Genomic DNA, 26717 nt, shown 5'->3' with positions numbered 1-26717 from the left:
CGACTTTTAAATCACAACGATGCTGAGTTTTCGCTCAAACTTATTTAGCATATTTGTTTTTTATTCTAGATTTTCAAAACTTTATTCATGTTCTTATCAAAATTAAAATTGATATTAAACTTAAAAATTCAAATTGAAATAAAAAACATATTTAAAGAAACGTCTAATACTGCATTGAGATAGTTTAAATAAGTCGTTTTACATATTATTAATAATAAAAAGTTTTATCGTAGTTAAAAAAAAAACACTTTTTTCACGAAAATATTTGGGTTCTTAGAGTAAGTTTCAGAAGCAAGACTTGCGTGCGTTTAAACGCGCCAAGTCTGATTCCCGTCTTCAATCATGAGCGTCCATCGATCGTATCCCTGACATCGTAGGTTTGATTCCCGGCTGTTTACCAAAGGACTATTAGACCCTGGCATCCGGTAATGGAAAACATTGTTAGAAACTCCAGCCCCCAAAAGCTAAAGCGTGTGTTGAACACAGACCGCTATTAAAAAAAACATATTTTTAAATCTAAGGCTTGTAGCAGAACTGTTTTCCTTAGAAAAACAATATCATTTACGGCTTCCGAATTTGCTGACAGCCCTAGCTCGCATAAGCTCACTTAAGAAGTCTCAAAAACTAGTTGGAAACGCAAGGGGCTCTTAATATTAACTTCAAATTAGATAACAATCTAAACACGAATAGTTACGATATCACACGAAATTAAAATGTCATATTTGATTAAGCCGTTAAAAGAAATGTTATATTACAATGTTTTAGATAATTCATTCTGATATTATTGTACGGTTGTACTTTACACTAATCACTCGCATACAGCAATTCGCTATGTAATGAATGCAATATAACAATTAAAAAGAGTGCCTACGTCTGACTATACTCCCGGGGCGTAACGGACGGGACGTAAGCGTAGGAAATCGCTACGCTTATAAAACTAAGAAAGCCAGAGTGAACGAAATGTACTGCCTTGGGTCATACAGTTTTAGTTTTTCTAGTTTAGTAACACTAATTTGGTCCCAGGGAAAGCTGGTGCCACGGTTGAGGCAAAGACAGTCGGAAAGACTGAAGTTGAAATTCAAGACCCAATACCGAACGATAGAGACTCACTTTGGACCTCTGCCCCCTCTAGAGGTCATAGGACAATAAGTCATATTGGACTTAAATGATTTTACTATGAAGCGAGTTATTTATATAGGGTCTTATACAAAAGTTTAGGAACAGAACCGATTAATTGAAACCACAGAGTCCGTTTCGTTGATAAACACACAAACTTTCACAATTGTAATATGAAAATGGCCGATAAAAGAGTACAAACGAACCAAGGCCGTCGAGTAAATGTCCAGTAATCGCCATTTCATAATCTCGATAAGCGTACATGTATAGTCAGGCACAAAATTAACATTTATATTGGAAAAGTGTACACGTTTAATATTAACTGACAGAATTGCTGTTTCATTTTGAGTACAAATTAAATCGCTACATACGGTTAGTAATAATGTTGTGATATTTCTATTTACACTAGGTTTTTCGTAGGAATGACGAATCAAAATACGCGTTCAAGTGCTTCATGAAAAGGGCGTACAAATTCTTAAATGGCCGGCAATGCAATTGCCTTCTTGCATTGTGAGTGTTCGTGAGCGGCCGTAAAAATTGAGATGAGTGTCCTAACCACTAGCATGTTATAAAAAAAATACGCAGATAAATGAATAGCGGTTAACATTAGCTCATTTTGCAAAGAAAAAAAATATCGTATACATTACCATGTATGTAGACTTCACGTTTCAATCAAATTTCTCATCTTTTCTTTATAAATATAATTGGACAGAAAGGGACAAAAAAGTACTTTGGTTAAAAAGTGCAATTAGTTATTTAATCAGTGGAATGGAATACAAATCATGAATTAATAAAATTCGATAGTAATATTAAATTAAATATCATATTTCCAATATGCAAATATACAGTAAAAGTCAGAAGTCAAATCAAATTATTCATTCCAATTAGACCACCTAAAATAGCACTTTTGGACGCTAAATCACTACATAGTATAAAACAAAGACGCTTTCTCTGTCCCTATGTCCCTTAGTATGCTTAAATCTTTGAAACTACGCAACGGATTTTGATGCTGTTTTTTAATAGATAGAGTGATTCAAGAGGAAGGTTTATATGTATAATAACATCCATTAAATAGTGGAAAAGTACTGTTATTTTTGAGGTTTCTAATGTGATGTCGTAAATAATTACATTTTTTCTGCTTACATTGCAAACGCAGGCTGAACCCTACGAGTTTTATCAAAATAATGTACAAAGTATTGTACACATTGAAAAGGTCTACAGAAAAGTCCGTGATGGTATATGTCTATCTCTTATGGATAACCCACATTTTTATATACAACGTTCACAGATTTTCTGTAGTGTATTTAGTATCAGCATTGCACCCGTGCGAAGCCGGGGCGGGTCGCTAGTAAAATATAAATTTTTTTCCAGTTGCCCCTTCCGTAAGGTAGTTTCGTGTGGATTATAATGAAATATTTACGACATTCGTAACAAATGAATAATAATAAGGAAAATAAAAAAATTCTCTGCGAAATCAAACTTTTTAATTTTATTTTGATATCCTACATATTAATTTTAATAGTAATATTTAGTTGTGTGATTAAATAATTATCGTTGTTAGTTGCCGGCCTTTTATGAATTGGTACGCTTTTTTCTTGATGAAAGTTTATTTTTATTTTTTTAGACTAATACAAATGGTTAAATCAAATATTTATTAGTTTTAAGATTACTTTAATGTATGCGTGTGTCAACAATTTTGTATTAACTATATTATATTGAAGTAAAAATTAAAATAAAAACCTTTAATCAAATACTCGTTATAAAGGGACGAAAATTGTTTTTTTTCCAATTTTGTCCAATCTTGTCTATGCTGCGACAATATTTTTATTAAAACCGTAAATTTCCTATGAAAACTCAAGTCTTTTGTCTTTATTCAAGAAGTTCAAAGTAACTTTATAGTCTGATAAAGGAAACACAATGCTTTAGGAACAACACGTTGTTAATTCTTCATTTATATACATAAAAATGTGATAAACTTAACATAATGTTTCATGCAATCCGTCGGCGACTGTACATCTCCTCATTATAATTCAAATAAAGGCTTATCTGGCTGATAAGAATTTCCTCGAAATATCATGTAAAAAGTCGAAAACATTAATTATTATTTGAGTCACCTTCTTAAGTCGCCTTCCAAAGCTACCGCTCATCATTTTCAAACATCATAGATAATCTATATCATGACATTTCAGATGGGTCATTATAAAAAACAGGATACTATAAACTGTGCTGTCTTTAAACTAGCTATCAAATTCCAACAATTTTTTTTTTTAGGTTTTAATTATTTTTACCGATCAATCTCCTTCGTGCCTTCTCCATCTACACGACACTGGCGAAGTACCTTGTGCCCAGTTGGCACAAATTAAAGCCATTAAAAAAAAGAAAAAAGGATACTATAAAAGTATGATAAAATTTATATAGAGATATACAATACGCTTTTCATGGATGACTAACGGTTTTATGGACGTGAAAAATTCTCCTTATGTGTTATTGGCGAGTTCTTCCAAAAGCAGCCAGTACCTCAAACGCTTGTAAACTATTCCCCGATTAGACATTTTTGAATAGCCAATACGTGATATTATTGCCAGTTTTTATTCATATATTAAGTACTTAGATTAAGATATTTGTAGGTAGATAGCTAAACCAGATTGTAATAATCGTCACACACATAACGAGAAACTTCTACTGCATGACAGTGATCCTGTTACACAGAGTGGAGTTTCTTGCCCGCTCTACGCCCTTGACTTGCGAACTAGTAGTAAATGTAAATTTATAATTATATTATATTAACTTCTTTTCTGACGTTCGTGGGTGTACTTTACCTATATAATTAAAGTTATTTTGACTTTTACACTTATCGCCAGCTTCTCATCACTCACTATATCCAGTCACTCCAGCAATACAGAAGTACTAAGTCAGACTAACGTAGTCGTCTTCGCCTGTATTGTTGGGTTGGGCTCCCAAATTTTCCACCACTCCTGCCACGTGTTTAGCCAGGACTTAAGCAAAATCTTGTGTTCCGCCATCAGCTGTTACTACTTTTTCATGATTAAGATCCAAGCATCAGTAATGTTAATACATTACTATTGTATATACTAAAAATAGATCATAATAACGTGTTCAACAATCGCCAAAACAGTCGATCGAACGGCCTTGTAAATGTTATAATATTGTGAAAAATAAAACGTTTTACGAAGGCGTGGAATCCTCATAAAATTCCACGTACGAATATAAAACAGTTTTTATTGTTTGTTTCTGTATGAAAGCTTTGTTGTATTGTCGCTACGGGAACAAAATTGGAATGGATGCCGTATGGGTAATAATGAAGCTATATAATGGAAATGGATATAAATAGGGAAAATTTTTAAATTAACGTTAGGCATAATTTCACTCTTGACATAGCTTAATGATTTTGGCATCTCTTTCATAGAATTGTATTGTTAAGACTTTTTTCAGACCGTCATTTTCCATATTATGAGCAAGTATTGGATTCAAAGGCATGACCCGCGCCTTTAGACCAACACTGCTAGATCTATTTCAATATGTTTGTAAGTCGAATTGGTTCTTAAATACTTCGGTGGGCAGCTGGTTCTACAATGTGGTGGTGCGCGGCAAAAACTGCCTTGAAAAACGCGCAGTTGTGGAACGGCGGACGTCGAGGTGATACGGGTGGAATGTCGTATTCTGCCTCGACGTCCGATGATGAAACTCAACTGCAGGTATTAATCCGAACAACTCCTCTGAACACTCTCCATGGTAAATGCGGTAGAAGATGCAGAATGACCCCACATCTCTCCGCAACGCCAAAGGATCAAGCCGCTCGAAGAGAGATAGATACATAGCATTATATCGGCGACTATATGCTACGTTTATTTGATTGATTATTGAAATTTGAATCTTCGAGTAAGCTAACAGCTTAAGAATATTTTCTCTAGAAGCGTATATATCGGCGCAAATTTATATATTGTTACGAAAAATATTAATAATGTTTGGGATTCATATTTTATGATAGTCTGTAGTAATTTTATAGTCTTTATTATTTATGTTACAGCAATGGCGTGTTAGTGTCAGCTGCCACTGTCGTTATCATTTAATGACATCGAAGTCAAATCTGTTTATAACCGTTAATATGACTAGTTCATTTAACTTGTCTATTTTGCTAGATCTTATAATTAATCACTATCAATAATTATGACTCCATAGTCATAATTATTATTATGGAAAGTTATTTATCATAATTTTAAATATTAGAGACTTAATAACAATAAATATTAAAGTAATCTTTGACACTCGTTCTTATGACTCTGTTTGACTCTGTGGTCTATTCAGGTTCGGTCGTGGAACGAGTACCCGAAATGTTACGAAGCTTGTTTATTACAAATTCTGGTTGTTATAAATACAGGAACTGATTGGTGCGAGCCTCAGTTCGATTGAGCGGTCGAACCAAGCAGAAGCCTTTAAAGTGTAGACTCTAATGTCGAAATTAAATGGCAGATGCCAACAAACTAATCTATGACACCAGTATTACTGACGTCATTATCTTCAATAATTTAATGACAGCTTTAATTAATCTGGATTCGTTATTTACAGGCGCTTCGCGCCGACAGCAGCGGCGGGATCACACATCTCCAAGAGACTTCGGGAGAGCTGATCCATACGTAAGTGACGTGTAGAGTTTCGGTACTCGATTAACGTGCCGAAATGGCGCAACTACACTTCGGACCAAGCGAGCCGTTACGCAGAGTATGCTACAATGGCACGGACGTTTTTTTAAGAGGATTCGACCATATGCTACCGATGCCGACGCCGAGGTAATGGTTGCGGTGATCACAGGTATTTATTATTTTTTTCACCCTGAGTTTTTTCGATCTGAGTAACTGAGAATTACCTCCGATTCACTACATAAATTCTTATCAGTTCTTATAATATTTCGTAGGCGTAAAATCGAAAGTAGAGTAAATATAATGATATAACAAAGATCCCGTGTTATGGTATCTTCAAAATATCAATTCGTTCGTTTCACTTTCTTAAACCGGGTCGTTTGTCGTTGTCGTGTTACCGGGACTGCAAAGTGAGAAATTCGTCTAAGCATAACGTTATTTCGTCATAATTCAGTAACAACAATACCGGTTTTCATGGCACAGTTTATTAAATGAGATTTCTGCCGTTGTGTGGGTCATCTAGAGTAAAATTGCTACTACCGTCAAAATGACGAATGTAACTCGCTAAATTAAACTATTAAGTATTGTTCATTTATTAAACTTACTACAACAAAATATGTAATTAATTGTTCAAAGAAAGGTATAAGACTTTTTAAAACTATTAAAATTGTCAATTAATTCGAGAAAGTCATAATAAGATATGAATTTTATGAATCGAGAAAAAGAACGGGACGGACCAACTTTGCGTTGATTTTTGCGTGTTGAATTCAAGTGCGGTTAGAGATATTAGCAGACCAAATTTAGAGATTAGGCAGAGCCCGATATTACAGATGCTTAGATATAGCATCTGGCTTTCACGGAATTCCCTAATCAGATGACACTATTAAAAAAAACAGCTTTTGTGTTTAATATTTACGTATGTCTTTCGGTAAATTTATGTATTTTTACTTTTCGTCATCGCTGAAAGTGAAAAGAGAATTTTATATCGGTCATTATAAACATTCTCTAATATTTTGCACATATGGCAAAGTAAAATCCAAATCAAAGTTGTAAATATAAATTTGAACATTCAAATATTTGGAGACGTTAACTGCTCACAAAAAAAAAAATTAAATTTGATTTGAGTGGTTTAGTTACTAATTCTTTTTGGGAAAAGGGATTCTCTTCTTTAATATAAAATCCCAGATGCTCTTGTATCTCTGTCTTTGAATAAATTTGGGAAATGTATTAAAAAGAGGAGCTGTGTAAAAAGGCTTACTATAAAGTCAGCGATTGTCTAGTTGATGAAAGGGCCTAGGACTAGTGCTGGGCAAGCTACTTCTAATTAATTTGCTATGAGCGTTGTAGTATTGTTTGATGACTTATTTTATTTTAAAAATTACCGAGAGTTTTTTACGTCGGCTTTTTCTCTCGGCCTACACCCTGTCTTCTTTGCCAATGAGTAGGGATGCCTACGGGATCGAATTTGGTGACGTGGAAAATGTGATACCTTGACGATCTTATGTTCCAAAATGTGTTTTATTTTAATTTTATTCATAGTTGTCATGACAAATATCAACTTTGTATGAATACTCAATCCAAAACGCTTTCTCTTCAGCTCAGTTACATTCTACACATCAAAATGCAGTGATTTTTGTCTACCGTACGTTGCGTATTCGTTCTACCCACTTTTCGTTCTTATTCTATTTTGCTGGGTTTGGCCCATTACTAAAAACTTAAGTGTGCATTTTATATCAACCATCATAAGCGAAACATTCCATACGTTACAGATATGAGTAATTAAGATTTGAATTTAAGTTGTAAATGTAACTGTAAAAGTAATTGTAAAATTAAACCTTCTAATATTTTTGACGAACATCAGGTGCATGAATGTAATTTGATGTGAATAACTAATGTGATAATAGTGTGATGACAAAAAAAAAATATATCAAGTATTTTGTGATACCATTTTACTGTGGGTTTTAATTTTTAATATATCTTTTTTTAAAGAGAACGGGTATCGGTATATTCTGTCATTAGACTGCTTTTGAGAAGAACTGCTTTATAATTCTTAGTCTAGATGTCAGCAGGCCGAGGCGGTTTACATGTTGTGGTTGGTTGAGTAACCAATTGGAGCAATTTTTCGAACGCCATGAGTTTATACTTCAGTCGAATTGACCGTATCGGCGGAAGATTTGTCGGAGAGTTTTATGTGAGGAGGCCTCAACCTTTTCTACTGACGTTATTGGATCTAGGTAATTGCATTGAATTACTGAACAACTAATCTAATTAAAGGTAATAATTATTTTATGTATATGCATTGACATGTTTATGAAAAAATAAAAATGTGTTTTACCTATCCAATATCCTTCCTAAAACGCTGGCTGGCCACCATGCGTATCCTTGATCCTGGTCTTGTTGGCTGAACCCAGGATGGGTGATGCCTTGTGTGGGCTAGATCTCTAAATGAGTGATGCCTTGTGTGTGGGCTAGATCTCTAAATGAGTGATGCCTTGTGTGGGCTAGATCTCTAAATGAGTGATGCCTTGTGTGTGGGCTAGATCTCTAAATGAGTGATGCCTTGTGTGTGGGCTAGATCTCGTAATGAGTGATGCCTTGTGTGTGGGCTAGATCTCGTAATGAGTGATGCCTTGTGTGTGGGCTAGATCTCGTAATGAGTGATGCCTTTTGTTTTCCTATCCAATAACCTTCCTAAAACGCTGGCTGGCCACCATGCGTATCCTTGATCCTGGTCTTGTTGGCTGAACCCAGGATGGGTGATGCGTTACGTGTTGGCTAGATCTCGTCATGAGTGATGCCTTGTTTAAAGTTGTTGCAATGTAAAGCAGCGCAAGGGACGCGCTGGAGTCAGTATGGCCGTATCGGCGCAAATTTATATATTGTTACGAAAAATATTAATAATGTTTGGGATTCATATTTTATGATAGTCTGTAGTAATTTTATAGTCTTTATTATTTATGTTACAGCAATGGCGTGTTAGTGTCAGCTGCCACTGTCGTTATCATTTAATGACATCGAAGTCAAATCTGTTTATAACCGTTAATATGACTAGTTCATTTAACTTGTCTATTTTGCTAGATCTTATAATTAATCACTATCAATAATTATGACTCCATAGTCATAATTATTATTATGGAAAGTTATTTATCATAATTTTAAATATTAGAGACTTAATAACAATAAATATTAAAGTAATCTTTGACACTCGTTCTTATGACTCTGTTTGACTCTGTGGTCTATTCAGGTTCGGTCGTGGAACGAGTACCCGAAATGTTACGAAGCTTGTTTATTACAAATTCTGGTTGTTATAAATACAGGAACTGATTGGTGCGAGCCTCAGTTCGATTGAGCGGTCGAACCAAGCAGAAGCCTTTAAAGTGTAGACTCTAATGTCGAAATTAAATGGCAGATGCCAACAAACTAATCTATGACACCAGTATTACTGACGTCATTATCTTCAATAATTTAATGACAGCTTTAATTAATCTGGATTCGTTATTTACAGGCGCTTCGCGCCGACATATACATTGTTATTCTTATTTATTTAAAAGGCCAGTTTGAAGAACAAAACACAAAGAGGTCAATGTTAATTTACGAAATAGATTTGGAAGATGGAAAACAGTTAACGTGTTATTTATAGAGGAAATATTATGAGCCGTGCACATAATAAACTTGAACGACGACCGTTTTGTTTCAGAGATATAAAACAGTAGTTGTAAATTGTGATGGAAGACAGAGATAAATCGAGTCATTTTGTAAGACACGGTAACTGCGCTATGACTTGTTATTCTACGTCTACAAAAATAATCGGAGAAGTATTTAGCAGTAAAACATTTATTTATTTTATTTATAAAAACGCTCCTGCCTTAACAGATCTTGTAAATTAACAACGGCAAATTCTAATCAGTTTATAAGTGTGGTTTGTTCTATGGGCCAATATCACTAGAACTACAAATAAACGACTATTTGAGGGTAATAAGTATAATAGTAATAGTAACTTGATAGAAATCATTATTACTGAATAAGGTCAAAGTCAAATTAGTTCAAAACGGTAATACTAGTGTTTTATTTAATTGCTTAATGGCGCTAGATCTACAAATGAACAGTCTATTTGATAATTAGTAATTTCATAGACATTATTAATAATGTCGGAGCATGGCGTTAGTGTCAGCTGTCAACCGTTAATACTAGTGGTTTATTTGGTTTCTTAATGTTGCTAGATCTCATTAACGTGTCAATTTTCAATGGTCGATAATAATAGTGACTATGGTTATTAAAAATAATTTGCTGAAAATTTAAACCTTTGAAACTTAAAGAAAATCAATAGTAAAGTAATATTTGATACTCGTTCCTATAACTGCCGTTTCACTCTGTAATCGATTAGGGTTCAGTAGCGTAATGACTACACGAAATGTCACGAAACGAACAATTCAATCAAGCCTTTAAAAATTGGACTCTAATGTCGAAATTAAACGGCTGATAGCAACGAACGAATTTTTCACATCAGCAATACTGATGTAATTATCTTTATCAGCAGGTCCTGTTTTTATTAAAATTCAGGTCGTGCGTACAATATGCGGCCCATTGCCTTGCTGTCGTTACTAGCTACTTTTCTTTCCTCACGAGAAATCCTTGACATTCCTACAGCATTATTAAGGTGCTGTCCTGTTTCCTGTGAGTACTCCTTTTTAATCCAATTCCCTCTGTATCCTCCAGATATTTTAAATCTCGTATATCTAATACAAATATATTGAAGCGGGAATTGAAGAGAAATATATAATAAAATTTCCAATTCTGTTACAATATTGTAAGTGAACGGCAGACTGATTTAATCATTGCAAATACTTTTCGTGGATAAAGTATTACAGCGTATTGAATAACGAAAAATTTAGAATAGCTGGCAGAAATGAAATTTTATCATCTGTTTGGTTCGTGTTCGGTTTTAACGAAAATCTCTAATGAAAACAAGCAAAATTATGTTTGCGTAAATAAATTCGATCTCGTTAAATTTTCCTAAAGAAATTTTTAACGGAGTGCTTTGATGTTCTAAATTTAAAAATGTACAAACAAATATTACGATAAATTAAGTCACACTTGGTTTGACTTTTCTCTTACCATATTTACACACATACATGTATGCCTCTTATTGTATCTTTTTCAGTTGTAGTGAAGTACTAATTACTCATTGTTCAAAATTATATTGACCTCTAGACATTTTTTTATTATTTCTAAGCACTGAACTTAGTGACAATTTGAGTTGTCATACACAGGGCTAATTGTTATTAGGCGCGTCCACACAAAGCGAGTAGCCTCGCGAGGTATTTGCGGTGCGAGGAAACATATCGCGAGGCGGCCGCGTGCGGTAAACGGATGAGGCCACTTTGAGCAAATCAAAAAGCCAACACTCCATGGCTCGGGCGCTCAGTCGCTCGCCCGCGGAAACGCGCGCGTTTGCCTCGGCCAAGGCACGTCCACACTAACTGCTCTGTGTGGATGCACCTATTCGAGTAAAAGCCGAAGTAAATGCTCGCTAGAACAAAGTGTCCCTAGAATTCCATTAATATATTATTTAATTATTAGATCCTATTACCGATGACACTTTGCTATAAAATTGCGCATGAAACTCCTTCAAAGTGTAAGATATCTTGTATTCACAACTACATTATTTTTATAAGCAATTTAGAAATCAAAGCTATTGTTTTTAGCGAAGCAATAATAATAGTTTGTTAAAGCAAAACTGTGGGTACTTCAGTCCTTAACACAATCAGTCAATCCAAAGTAGGAACTTAATTAAACGTTTTATTTATTAAAATTAAACGATTACGCCGTTAAGTAAGGCTTACCTGCACAGGGTGGAACTCGGGTTAACGTTGTTAGGGCCCCGTTTAAAATCTGTAAAGAAAGGAATTTTTACTTTATAAGTATCTACTGTAAATGTGCTTACAATTTTTTTTTCTTCACACATCGTTGCAGTACTTATAATAAGAGAAACACAAATAGCACTACTTCTCAATCTTTAAAATCTTCCTTTATACAGTTTATTTTTAGTTGAAGTAAATTAAAGGCCGTCAACGCACATACTTAACAGGGTGTCTATGAGCTGCCATGACTGCCCTTTTTGAACGTCCCGCAGGCTTTTTTGCCCCCTATTATATAAAAAAAAACATCTGATGGTTATGAGTGGAACCTGGTACAGGCATTTTATCCATACAAGGAGACTCATATCAACTGAAGAGTTCGTGTACATACTAGTTTAATACGAGAAATTACAGTAATATATAAATAAACACGCCACTAAAAAACTTTCATAGATTAATGTTATAACTACGATCCTGTTATATTGCCAAATATCAAACTTATAGTTGAAGAATATGCAAAATTATGTTGGAAAAAGCACATAAATTTGTTGAACTACAAATGGGGCTTCATTTAAAATATTAATGAAACTAGTGCGGCCCAGAGTAAAGTAATAATTACATTAAGCAGTAACTTTTAATTGGACAACAAAACGAGGGAGCTTTAGGTAATGAACCCTATTAACCTGTTCATTTTACAGATATAAGGATGTTGTTATATGGACTTTTTTATAGGGTTGTCGATTTAGGTAATAGTTTGCACAAGTGTATTTCGTTGGATTTTTTATTCCATATCAATTAATTAATCATTAAGGTAACACAATGTACATCACTACATAGTATAAAACAAAGTCGCTTTCTCTGTCCCTATGTCCCTTTGTATGCTTAAATCTTTGAAACTACGCAACGGATTTTGATTCTGTTTTTTTTAATAGATAGAGTGATTCAATGAAGTTTATATGTATAATAACATCCATTAAATAGTGGAGAAGTACTGTTATTTTTGAGGTTTCTAATGTGATGTCGTAAATAATTACATTTTTCCGCTTACATTGCAAACGCATGCTGAACCCTACGAGTTTTATCAAAATAATGTACTAAGTATTGTACACATTGAAAAGGTCTACAGAAAAGTCCATGATGGTATATGTCTATCTCTTATGGATAACCCACATTTTTATATACAACGTTCACAGTTTTTCTGTAGTGTATTTAGTATCAGCATTGCACCCGTGCGAAGCCGGGGCGGGTCACTAGTATTATATAAACGTCAATAAAGAATAAGAGCCGGTGCTTTCCTGGCTCAATATCGTAATACTGAGAGGAAATGCTGCCAGCGTTAAAGGTACACTTCCACAGGGCTGAAGCTTTTGAAATTTGTTTTGATTTATTATTACATACCTACACCCTCTGTCTTTGCCGATGAGTAGGGATGCCTACAAGTTCGAATTGATTGACGTGGAATAAGTGATACCTAGATGATCTTATGTTTCAAAATAAACGTATTTTATTTTATTTTTTATTTTTTTTATTAATAATTTGTATAAATACTTTGTAGGTTAATAAAATTGTAAATACTGTATAATTGTTTGTAATCCATATAAATTATAAATACATGTTAAATGCTTCTAATATTGCATGAACTGGCAGTACGTGCAATATTAGAAGCATTTAGCATATAAAGAAAACACTTTTTTTATCGGATTAAAGCTATGTATTATTGTAAACTTATAATTATTTAACATAATTTTAAATTTATCCGATGTTTCTTTACAGCGTGCGTGGTAACGGTCACTGAAGATAAAAGGTGTTAAATGTCAAAAAGTATCACAAGCTGTGATAATTTATGTTAAATAATTATAAGTTTACAGTGATACATAGCTTCAATTCTTTAAAAAGTATTATTGTGCTACCTATATGATAAAGATATTTTGATTGTTTCAAAGCCCTACAGAAATGGGTGGTATAACGAGTATTTCTGGTAATAAAGGAAACAATAAGCTATTTCAAATAGTGTTCTGTTCGTTTGAAGATGTGTAAACGACTTATGAATGTAATCTTTATGCCAAAAAAGTCAATCATAAAATTACAAAGCAATGAAAACGACATAAAAGGGAATTAGGATAATTTGGAGCTTGGCAATTTAGTAAATTCTCTTTACAAAATACTTGTTTCAATTACGTTATTTTAATGTAGTATTAATGTTACACCGATTAAATTGTATTTTGTAATTGTTAAACATGTAAACTGAGTGAAAAATAACTTAATAATTACAAAGATTTGTAATAAATTAATTTTATTACAAATCTTTGTAATTATTGTGATGAATTAATTTTATTACAAATTTCTGTAATGCCTTTTACTAATTATTTCTGAGCTGGAAGGGAGGAAGAGACCAAGAGTCGCGCAGACTAGACAAAGAGAACGGAAGGCACTACTTTGACAAGAAGAGCTAACATTAGAATGAAAGCAGCTGGAAGAGACCTATGTGTCAGACATTACCTAAAACGGACCAAGTGCTGTATTAGAATTAATTTGTTTTATGTACCCTAAATAAGTGATATATTTAGTATCACCAATAATGGCTTAATAATAAAACTATTTATTTATCTAGGAATACAACTTGATACTAGACCTTACAGGGATGCGTCCGCGCAGCCTAGCAATGTTTTTTTTTGTATGATTTGGCAATCGAGTAGTGGGTGCGTTGCAGGCATCTAAGTTAGTTCTGTTTTTTAAACTGAAAGTTTTTTGATTCCACGGCTACTCTACTTCTATACAGAAGATGCAACAATCTCCAGACAAGAGTTAAATTTTCGATGGTGCAAAATGTAGAATTTTCATATAGACTAAGAGAAATTAATTTTCTAAGCGTCATTCACGTTGGTTCATTTCGCAGGTTAATTTTTTCTATAGGCTTGTAGTCTAATTAGGGGCCTAATATATTTAGGTCACATTTATTGTATATATGTTATTTACTTGAGACTCCCGTGTATCAGAAACGTATTGAAACCCAATTTCCGTTTCTTGATGAACACTAAATCTTCTTATTTTGCGTTTGACATTTGCTCATTGCGAATTAAAATATTATAGTCTAGATAACGCGTCACAGTACAACAACCAGTGTAAACAGTTTCTGAAAGGTAATCACCGCAAAAATTGTTAATCTCTGCTAAAATTATGGCTTGAGTTGCTAAATTTCACGGCATTTATTCTTTATTTATATTTAAATATAGTTAACTATTAAAAAAAGCATTCGCGCAGCTATCAACAGATTTATAGAAGCAAAATAACATTTAACCATAACTTATAACAGTGTTAAACATATCGTTGTATTTGCTTAACGGTATTGTATTGCTTTTCACCTATAAATAGTAAGAGATTTTATAAATAAAGCTAATATTGTCTTGATTAATCAAAACCTTCTAGCATACTACGTTGTTATTTATTAATTTTATTTTTTTTATTTTTGTATACATAATCTTAAATAGAAGAAGTTGGTGTGGTGGAAACACAAACTGGACACAGTTTTTCTGTCCACCGGCACGTAGAACATATTTAAACATTTAACTTATATACTAAGGTCAGTGACATAATATACACTATAGCATTATAACCAAAGAACCTTTAAAATTGCACGCAAAACGTCACAAAGCAATTGAAACATTGACACTCCATAGATGCAAGAAACCTGTTCTTGACGAAAATTCTCAATCGAATACAGGATGTATTCCTATATTTGAATTAGAATAAAATTATTTATCAAGAAGACAGGAAATGGGTGAAAAAAGTGTGATACATCGATTAGTGATTCGGGCAGTACAAATTAAAAAAAAATCAAGATGATTATGTGCAACTATATTGTAGGTAAATATATCGTTTGTCATTATCGTTCGTTATAATGCAACGATTTCAAAACAAATTGCTCAGGGGAATAGTTAATGTACCCTGGTACATTCGCAATAACGACCACTATCGGGACCTTAATGTAGAGAACGTCGCCACAATAATCAAAAAGATAGGAAGCCTAACCACAAAGGCTCCGCCATCACGTTATTTTCGAGTCTATTCAACTTCTTGACACCACGCGACTAGTGAGAACATTTAAAAAGTCAAAACCATTTGATTTATATAGTGAATCAGTATTAGTGCAATTGCTAAATAGTGATAAGTGAAAAAATAGAATACAAAACAGTGTCCTCTTAATAAAGACTCTTAGTCTATATGTCTATGATAATAATAATCTTTATTTTACACGAAACTTCGTACATAATAAGTTACAACTATTTATTAATGTTAATAAATAATTGGTATGTATTCTTCTTTTCAAAGGAAATTTGAAAAAATATTGTCTATGTGAGACTGATGCCTACTAAAGGTTAGACCACCTGTGTTACAGGTAAAAGTCAAAGTCAAAAATCATTTATTCATATAGGTAACATAATGTACACTAATGAACTTCAAAAAAATGAAACAGCCATTAAATGCTTCTAATTTTACATTTACTGCCAGTTCTCAAATCAAGGGCGTAGAACGGAAGAGAAGAACTGGCAATAAACTCTCCGTCATCAGGCCTCCACCATTCCGGATCGACAGAAGATATTAAAAAATAGTTGTGTTAGTAGACACTTACTTATGTTAAATATCCTTATTAGACAATTAGGTTACACTTAAATTACTTATTAGTTTTACGAAAGGCTAGATCAAAATGTTCCATGATGTCTCAGTGCAAGAAAAAAAAAATGTCGATTAACATCAGAGTTGTCGCGCCAAGGTATAATTCACAATCATAGCCAATGATTGGATTTTCTTATCTTCTCTTTTGAAAGGTTCATTTGTTCGTTAATTTCAGTCATAGGCTGTGTTGGGACGCAATTAACACTTAAGAAAGCAGAATAGCAATGAAACCAACATATTGTCTCGACCCAAAAACCAAATCAGCCTTTTGTTTGAAATAGATAAATTACTGTAGCGTCTATAGATTATTTATGCATATAATGAAATTTCTAATAAATTTGCAAGTATAAGTTTCGCAATAAGGCGAGGAAATACTGCCAGCGTTAAAGGTACTTACACTGTCTCAGGGACCAAACTTTTTAAATTTGTTATTATTTGATTTTTATTCATTTTTAATTATTTGTATTATTACTATGTAAGTAAATTGTAAATATGACTTCTAATATAAAAGATGCTATAATTTTATTAATTTAAACAAATTGTACATATAGTAATTCTAATATACCTAATAACTAATCTTAAAATTTAATTATTAAAAAATATTATTAAAAGGAGTCCCTTTAGGCAAGGTTCCGAAGATACTAGCAGCGTTCCCCCTTTGAATAGCTAGACTAATTATTTGTCCGAGGTAGCTGCCAGCTCCAGCGTTCTCCTGTGATGTCGACTAACCTTTTTGATATTTCCAATATTAAATATTTGTCGTTATCCATATTATAAGTGTTATATATATATGCATTTAATTATCTTTAAGTAACATATAATTCGACTGCCCGATTACGGAAAAAGACTTCTCTTTCTTTGACTTTCAATTATTCTTTTGGTATAAATCTGCTGAACCTGGTGATAAATTCTATTAAGACTTTTTCTAATTTATTAACTATATACTGACGTAGATGGTAATGTAAGACAGTTGTCACATTCTCATTGCAATTCAGATTTAATATTTTCCAATTCGGACTTTATTTATTCGCTGATCTAATTTTCGTCGTAAAACAAAGGTTCGTTCTATTTCAGATATCCTTTGAAAATAGCCGACTGACAGCCCTTACCTGTTACCCCTATTAAGTTGCTCGTTTACGCAGAGCCCTTTCAGATTATAAGGATTTAATTAAAACTCATTAGTGATTTTAATTTTTAGCTTACCTTTTGAGGATTGAATTCTAGTACCTAATAAGTTGTTTAATAACCATTGTTTCATTTTGTTTTGTAGATGCTTGTAAATGTATATATATATACCGACCCGACAAATATTGTCCCGTCTCAACTATAGATATATCAAATATGAATTGGAATAATTGATTGGTTTCCTTGTTATCCCTTAGAACGCTGAAATTTATAGAAAACTAGCAGACTCGGCCAAGCGTTGCTGTGGCTAAACTATTCAAGGGAAATGGTAGGAGAACTTATGTAAAAGGTAGATAGCTTATGTGAAACATTGGTACTTTTAACACAGTGCCATTGGATAGAATTGTATTAAATAATAAACTTATATTTTGAATAAATAAAGGGTATAAATTGAGATGTAAGCTATATACCAGCTGCCGACTGAAGTATTTCCGAACCAATTCGACTTAGGGTCCTTCAAGAAAAGAGCGCACCAATTCTTAAAAGGCCGGCAACGCACTCGCGAGCCCTTTGGCATTGAGAGTGTCCATGGGCGGCGGTACCACTTAACATCAGATGAGCCACCTGCCCGTTTGCCCCCTGCTCTATAAAAAAAAATATTGTATCTCTTAAGTTGGACCAGACTGCTCACGGTGTGCCAATTTAATTTAAAATCGGTTAAGTATAGTAGTCCATCGTCGACAAACATCGTTACCGGAGATTTATATATATTAAGATTAATAAAAATGTGAGCCGTCACTAGACGCCTGGCTGATGTGAAACATCGACATTATTTTGTAAAAGTAATATACAGAAAAGAACAGACTGTGATAGGAACTAAATATGTATATCATAATGATAAAATAAAATATTACGATTTTTTTCCAGATAACGGTGACTATTTGTTGAATAAACATTATTTTCATTAAATATGTTTTATATGAAATTTACTACTGCATTTAGACTGTATATAATATAGCGTAGCGACGCGTCGCCACGGCATGCGTCGCCACGCCAGAAATCGGTTTTACGTGCGGCTATAGATGTGTCACATCAATATTATATTTTCATAAATTTCCTAATGATCCGCTCAACTTTAATTTTTTTCAATAGAACTTTCTCCTGACAATAGAAAACACAACGCAAAACAGAATTAGGAAAATTTAACAATGGAAGCCTGTTCACGCATGATTCGATTCGTTGTGTTCAAGAAAGTTAATTTAACAAAAATAGGATCTTAAAAATGAAATTATATGGACTCAGACCCTTAACAAAGTATCAATAGTCCCTATTTCTTCCACCTCTGGAATATTCCCACGAATGGTGAATGTGATAACAGAACAGATTTTTATTTTATTTTTTACATATGTAACTTAAATGACGTTGTGGTTTATGATATTTTCCTTTGAATTATTGTTATGTAGAGGGAGGGTAAAACTTGCCGAGTTTCTTGCCCGTTCTTCTCAAAACAAGGCCTCCTGGTAATTTTGCGAACGGATGGCGTAGTTTTGCTCTTTAGCGAATTTTGTAAACGATTTTGACATTCATAAGCATCTTAATTGAATAAATGAATTTTGATTTGATTTGTTTTGAATGTGTCAAAATAACCTCCCAAAATTCATTTAAATATGATCCTTCAAAAAGCTGATATTAAAAACAGCAGAAATAACCGGCACATTTATAGAAAATAAAAAAATACGTGGCATGTAGGCCCGTGTAACGCAATAGTGTATCATGATGATGAATCGATCCTCAGATAAAGTAAACAGTTACCATAATAATAATAATCATAAGAAATCTTATTCATCACCGAAATATGGTAAAAAGAGAAGAAATATGACGATTTTAGTCGTAAGTTAACAAATTTCATTAAGTATGAATTATTTGCTGTACGATATTTAATGCTGTGTCTTTAGTTAAAAAAACGGTTTTATAACTGTCAAATGTCATAGTAGCATTTGCACCATAGCATTTGAACTATCCTTTAGTAGTGTGATGGATTCGAAAAAACTAATACAAGCTTTATTCTATTATTTTTTGTATTGTATTTGCCCACTAGAATCATCTTTATATTTTATTTAACGTAAATTGCCATTATAGGTGTTCTAACTGAAATACATGATATGGATTAAGTCAAGGTTGGACTGAGCCAAGGCAGCATTTCTTGGTTTCCTAGGGTTGAATGCCATGGTCAACCCCGAAGGACTAACTCAAGAGCTTTCGCTACCCCTCTGTTTAGCCAATGGCTTTAAGTGTCCAGCTAGGGCTGTCCCCGCGTGAAGCTCGGCATCTATAGCGCGGACTGCGTAGCGCATTTGATAATGCATGAAATGAAAAAGGATGAAGGAAGCTTAGAAAAAAACTTAGAAAATCCGTACGGCGGTACGCGACCGAGGTCACTCGTTCAACGCAGAGCCAGTAGATTCAGAATAAAAATATTTTTAAAAGTATGAAACCGATAAACCTGACCATGAATTGCCTAGCAACCTTCAAATCATGTAACCTTCTCAAAAATACATTTTATTTACATTTTTATCGCTGAAAAACGCCAGACATGCGCCCGCGTCGTTACATTAATAAACATCACTATTCTCGTATCCATAAATCATTGCTTTAATATTTGACTTTCAATTTAACCTGTTTTATGGCTGTATAAGTGTATGAACGAGGATTTTTATACATTACTTCAAAAATTTTGCGTGTCTTTTAAGAATTATATTATGTAGAAATAAAAAAATAGAATTGCTACCATATACATACTTAAGTTTTTTTACTATAATGGACCAATATATTATTATTTATATATATTATCCCTCATTATTCTGAGATAAGTAAGTGGCATATTTTTCAGTGGGGATGTAAAAAATGATTGCCATTTCCATAGTTTATTTATTTATTTATTTATATAGTACTCCTACAGCTAACACAAAATACATATAATAACAAACAAATACACCAAGAACATAGCCACAAACGGAATACATGATACATTATAATAAAAAGATTTAAAAAAGGGAACAAACAAACAAGGTATTAAATACAATTAACTGATTAAATTTAATTAATTAAACCTAAATTGGTTGTGTTGTGTAATGGTGTGTGTGTGTACGTGATGGTGGGTATGTGGGTCGTGCTTATGATGTAGATGATTTTGCGCTATGTATATTCTTAATACATGTTTTAACCACATTCCGCGATAACCTAAACAAGTCAATGTCTAAATAGTGGTCATTGTATGTCCGAGCAGTTAGGATTAAATACAGAACAGAAAGAACATTTTAATATGAACAGTGCTGGCTAGTAATATTCAGAAGACGGTAAGAAATATTATTGAATTTTGATATATCAGCTATACTTTGGCAAATAATGGTATTGTGAAAATAATAGTACACATTTAACCCTAGTTGACGCCAACGCACGAATCCATACAAAAACAGAATATTATCAGTATTTCACAGCGTGAATGGTACGTTATCAATTTGATTAGAAGCCTCGCACACCCTTCTCATAATATCAGCTAATCATTGGAGCTTAGCTCCGTAATTGATACAGTTTATATCCAACCAGTAATAGATAATATTTTAAAAATATTTTGCGAGAGTGAGAAAGGGAAATTGAGCAAAAAAACACGCTATTAGTTCATGTATTCATTTAGTATTATAATTAGAACTTTAGATGGCAATTCTGTCGCATAAAACGCAGATTTTTATTTATTTATTATATCATTAGCACGCATACAGTGTGAATAATAGATATACAAATAGATGGAGTGATACTTTTACCTAATATAAGTGTAAGGTAATAAAATAATTAATTTAAGTTTCACATCTGACACGTGTACTTTGTACGCAGGCACTTTTTTATGTTTGTATGGTGCTTCAAATAATTTGTAATACGTCATGTTACATAAATGTTTAGATTTTTCTGTCCGAGTAATTTCAGGGAGATGGATCCTTTATACAACTGACATTTGATTGACATTTTAAAAATTTTAGCATATCCCGCTTTTCTATTTTGGTGTTGCCTATGAAATGTTATTTTGGTTATTTTTGGTGCAGTACATAACTTTTAAAACTTTTATATCAATAATTTGTATATGTTGAAGAATAATCTATACCCCAATGGGACCTACATGGGATTGCGATTTTTTTATTTGTATAGACAAGTAGATTCTTCTGCAAGCGATTGCACGTATAATCAGAAAAACCAAGCACAACGGGGAATAAAACACACGAACTCTGAGTTGCCTCTTTCTTAAACCATAGACACATCCTTTTCTTTTCATTTCAATGTTTATAGTTTGCATTTATAATACTGCCTTTTATTTATATGAAAAAATAGAATTATCATATTATATCTAGAATCAAATCGAATCTTGCACAAGTCACTCTTCACTCTTACGCTTTCTTACTTAGTTCATTTCAGCTTCTTAATAATAGGTTAATTAATCAATAGTAGGGAAATTGATATGCTATTTCATACGATCTAGGGTTTGATAACGTGACCCTACGAAAAATTCCGATGAAATACAGAAAAATCCATAATTGTTTTTATAAATACTTTATTTTATTTTATAATTAAATACAGTAACCAATGTTTGTTGGCGTTTTCACAACATTTAGAACAATATATTTTTAAATTTAATAAGATATAAAATTGTTGAATTGTATGTTACTGTATGTTAGTAGTCTGTGTCAATATTGTTAACCAATATGTTATCGTATATATGAATATATTAAGATAACATTTCAATAAGCTGAGTTAATTCCCGTAGATAAATTATATCAGAACAAGCCACTGAATATGACTTGACATAGTATTAACGGGTAAAATTATTTGAACACCTAGTCTTCCGATCTACGATGGCAGATACATCTAATATTAGGGGTACGCTTGTAAATACTACTTAATACTTACTGCTACTGAAAACGGCGTTTAAACTCTGAAATTGCTACTAAAAGATCCTATTAAATAATACAAGAAAGTGACTGACATGTACGTATAAAGATAGCAAAGACTTACCAGCAGACTACACAAAAATAGAGTTCTCGTAGCACACACAAGAGTTCTATATTTTATTATTGAACTATAATTATTATGAAAAAAAATATGGTGATGGTGATTTATTAATGTATATTATCATTAGCACGTATACAGTGTAAATATAGATATACAAATATATGGAGTGATCATATACTGGTACATGTAGTACCTACCTAGTAATAATTAATTTACAAAAAAGTTTCACTTCTGACATGGGTTCTTTGTACGCACGCCCTTTTTTGATGTTTTGGAATATAAGTCAAAAATTGCTATTTTCATCAGAGAAAAGTTTAATTTTTTTCTCTATTACAATCATAGAGTAATTACAATAGTTTTTATTTATTATAAATATATATAGTGATTGCCTGGAAGAAATCACTCGAAGCGATAAGGCCGCCAGTTGCTATTCATTAAATTATGTTCATTTTTTTTTCTTTTATTTAATGCAACGAAGTGTTAATAAATAAATATATCAAAACTATTATAATCACCCTATAATTGTATATAATAGGCAATATTAAAAATACAATTTTTTAATCCGATATTAGTGTGTTGAAGATGTCGCGCCTCAGTCATTTGTCGCCGTGACTGAAATTTTGCAGATGCCGATCTCTAGGCCACCGTATTAATTAGGATTAATTAATTAACATCTCTATTCGTAAGACGTAGGGATGCAAAGTATAGAAGAAGTTGTCATATGTAAAAACCCACTATAAGTACCTAATGGGAAAATACGCGTATCAGTCTCTCATATAACTGAGTGATAAGCAGTGAATAACTTATAAAAGTTTGCAAACTCCTGTACAAGAATGCGAAATGATTCCTTTGAATAATTCAATCCTTGTATTTAGAATTGAATCAGAAAACCAATATTCTCACTGCGTCGCAAACAACGACTAGTACATTTTAATTGAAAAAGACGAATGCAAAGCAAACTACAATATAAAATGCAATCGAATTGAGACAATTGAGAGTGTTGGCCTAGTGGCTTTAGGTGCGACTCTCATTCCTGATGGCTCGATGTTCTGTGAGCCCAGTTATGGTTCGCTAGTAGGGCGAAGGGAATCACCGTGAGCAAAGCGGTATTAGGTACACAACCACAGATACATTATTTAAAAAAAAATGAATACGAAGCAGATACATAATGGACGTAAAAGTTTGAAGCTCGAGGTTTTTTAAAGTGAAACTTTTATAACATCGTCGCAAACTTTTTCGTCTGTGTGGTGTATGTCGCGTGACGGTCGGCCGCGGAGTAGGGATAAAGTGAAAGGCGCTCGTCATAGCAGCCAAAGCCAATATGGCGGTGAACATAGTTCGCAGCAGCTGACCTGTAATGTATAGACTATAATTCATTTGTGTCAATGCTCCACGCTATTTTGTTTGTTACTGTCAGTGTTTAATGTAAATTTTGTTAATTATAAAAGTGAAACTTTTATTTCCCATTATCATTCCAATTTTCCAAGTATAATAAGAATGGTAAAGTGATTTTTATACACTTTACGGAAAATTTTTTTTAGTTAAATGTGAAAAAAAGTTTTACTTTTATCGTGGTTTCATAAAACCACACACTCCTTTTTTTATTTGAATAATTATTTGTAATAAGATACCTAAGTCTGTTTTTTTTATTCTTTCATATCAATAATTAGCAATTTAGCTCAAAATCTCTTTTAAGAGATTATTATTGATTATCTTAGATTCCTTCAAGAAAAGAGCGTCTTTACAAAGAACGAACTCGCAATCTCTCTATCATTGAGTATTCATACGGCAGTACCAATTAGCATGCAGATTAGCCTCCTGCCGGATTACCCGTCTGTTCTATAAAAAAATAAAAATATGTTTGTGATAAAATTGGTCTGAAAGTAATCGTCACGCTTGCCACGTAACAATTACTGACAATTTACTTTTGACTACGAAACATTTTGAACCCTTTAAGGTTATTAATAAAAAATGTTTTACAGAATAGGTTTTCGTCGGCAGTGAGAGACATATTCTTCATATACATCTATTAAACTGTATGGAAATTGGAAATATTTCGCTGAATACACAATCATTTTCGTGCGAATCCAGCGAAATATTTTTATGTAAATAATGTAAGAAATTCGAGATTTTTTTCATCAAAATCTAAACCGCTAACATTATAAACAAACTTGCTTATTAAAACGACACTGCACATCTACTTTAACAAAAAAAATTTTATATAGTATACATACATATATGTCGTTTAATTGCGGGATTATCGATGTAGCTATTATTATCTACACATTTTTAGATTATTAAACATTTTAAGATATTTTTCTTCTTATAATTAGACCGTCCCACAAATCGTGACATTTTGTTATTATAACATTCAACTTTAGCGGTATCTCTATTTACTTGTACGTTTGTACACTTATGAATATTTAAAAATAGGAATCTAAATTTACTAACAGTACCCAAAACAAAGGCGTAGTGTGGACCACACGAACCCGAAAGAAAATATCACTCTTTTTAAATCTCCAAGTTTAGGCGTATAAGGAACTGCAACCACCACATAAAACATAATAGCTAAACTAAAATTTAATACTTAATATCAATTAAATATTTGAACTAAACTCAACACGACCTGGTTATCATAATAACACTTACAGTAAAGATGGTTTCTTCATTGCAACCAGGAACATTTATTCAACCACGGCCACACAATGGCACCCTGGCCTGTCCGCAACTGTTCACATGTCAACGTCAAAATGTCCAAACATGTCAGAGCTAGCTTAATAATTGATTTGTTTGTCCCATTTGTGGCATTGGACAGGTTTATTTATGTTTTAAGTGGTGTTAGCTTCGCCTTATTATCACCAAGAATTTGCTTTCCCCATTTAGTACTTCGAGAGTCTCCGAAGAATTTTGAAATCAATAAGATATTTTTAGATCACAATTTCTGCTTTTGTATTATTTATAATGTTTCATTACGCCTATACTTGACTCATGCTTCAATTTCCATAAAATGCTTTTCGGCGTTGAGAGAATTGAGTGGATTGGAATAACAGGTATATGTGTGTGTACAATTATGTAATAAATAATAATAATGAATATTAGAAGGATCTGAAATCTTATGAAAGATTCAATAGTCATTTACCAGTCATGTACCAGTCAGTTTATTATTTTGAATTAATCCCGAACACTTACACCAAACCCATCCCTCTAAATCCACAATCCATCCAAAAAACAAAGCACGACTAAGGACCTCATACAAATCTTCTAGAAACTACCATAAAATGAGTTTTATTGAAAATAAATAATAAAATTACGTATTAAGTGTTAGGTACTCTTCTCATCAATCTAGATTTTTTTAGATATTAATGAAAAAAAAACATTGGACGTGTGAGATTTCTATCAAGTCAACCGCTCTATAAAGACTATTTACGCAGCTTACGCGCAGTTACATAAAACTGTTTAAAATCCATGATAGTAAGTTTAAATGGCAGTAAATTAACAATATATAAGACACATGTATCCAATATATTACGTATAACATATAGATGAGGGTATGATTCAAAGTTGTAAGTAATATAACTAACAAGTGTGCTCAAAGGAGTTGATAGATATGGATCAATCATGATATCTAATTAGTAACAAAGTTGTGTTTCTTGCGAATTATTACATTGACATTTATGGCAGTCACAATTTCTAGACACTCCTCTTTTATTAATAATTATTTAACTCTCTTACGATCAATACTTTCCATAAATGTCATAGATAATATAGTTCTTTTGTTTATAGCCCATATTACAACAGGGGCTTAGTCAAGATGTTTTAATCGTAGTGTATGTTAGTTTAAAATCCTAGACGACGCCTATATCGTCCGATTCTTAAGTGTGTAGGAAAAAGTGCAGCAGGGTCAAGTTGCTAGTACATGTGCACAGAAGGGTGAACCCCAAGGCCTTACTGAACTCTCAAGCCGATGGCAAGAGTAAACCTGGTAGACCGAGGCTGCGTTGGTGGGATGGAGTTGTGAAGGGCCTCGAAACAATAGGGGTTCTCATTGGAAGCGGGAAGAACTGGATATTCTGCGAGGGCGGAATACTAAAATAATAATATCTCAAGTACACTGGTACTTGAGGGGGCTAAGATGGTATTAATGCAATGCAATAATTAATCAATTAAATTGATTAAATAATTGCACACCCTCATACTTAATAGACTTCCTCAAATAATTTGTACGCGG

At 32.9% G+C, this 26717-nt stretch overlaps 1 protein-coding gene across 1 annotated transcript in view; it reads right to left on the bottom strand.

Annotated features, from left to right (window-relative positions):
- The window catches only part of LOC111004035 (sex peptide receptor), a 143964-nt gene that overhangs the window by 108504 nt on the left and 8743 nt on the right, over nucleotides 1-26717 (bottom strand). Inside the window, exon 2 of the mRNA XM_045629538.1 lies at nucleotides 11618-11666. The gene's annotated coding sequence lies outside the window, so the exon portion shown is untranslated. The remainder of the gene's footprint in view (nucleotides 1-11617; nucleotides 11667-26717) is intronic.

Source organism: Pieris rapae, chromosome 9, assembly GCF_905147795.1.
Source record: "Pieris rapae chromosome 9, ilPieRapa1.1, whole genome shotgun sequence".
Taxonomy (NCBI): Eukaryota; Metazoa; Arthropoda; class Insecta; order Lepidoptera; family Pieridae; genus Pieris; species Pieris rapae.
The sequence above is the reverse complement of the archived record's forward strand: the minus strand, read 5'-3'. Positions and strand labels throughout refer to the sequence as shown.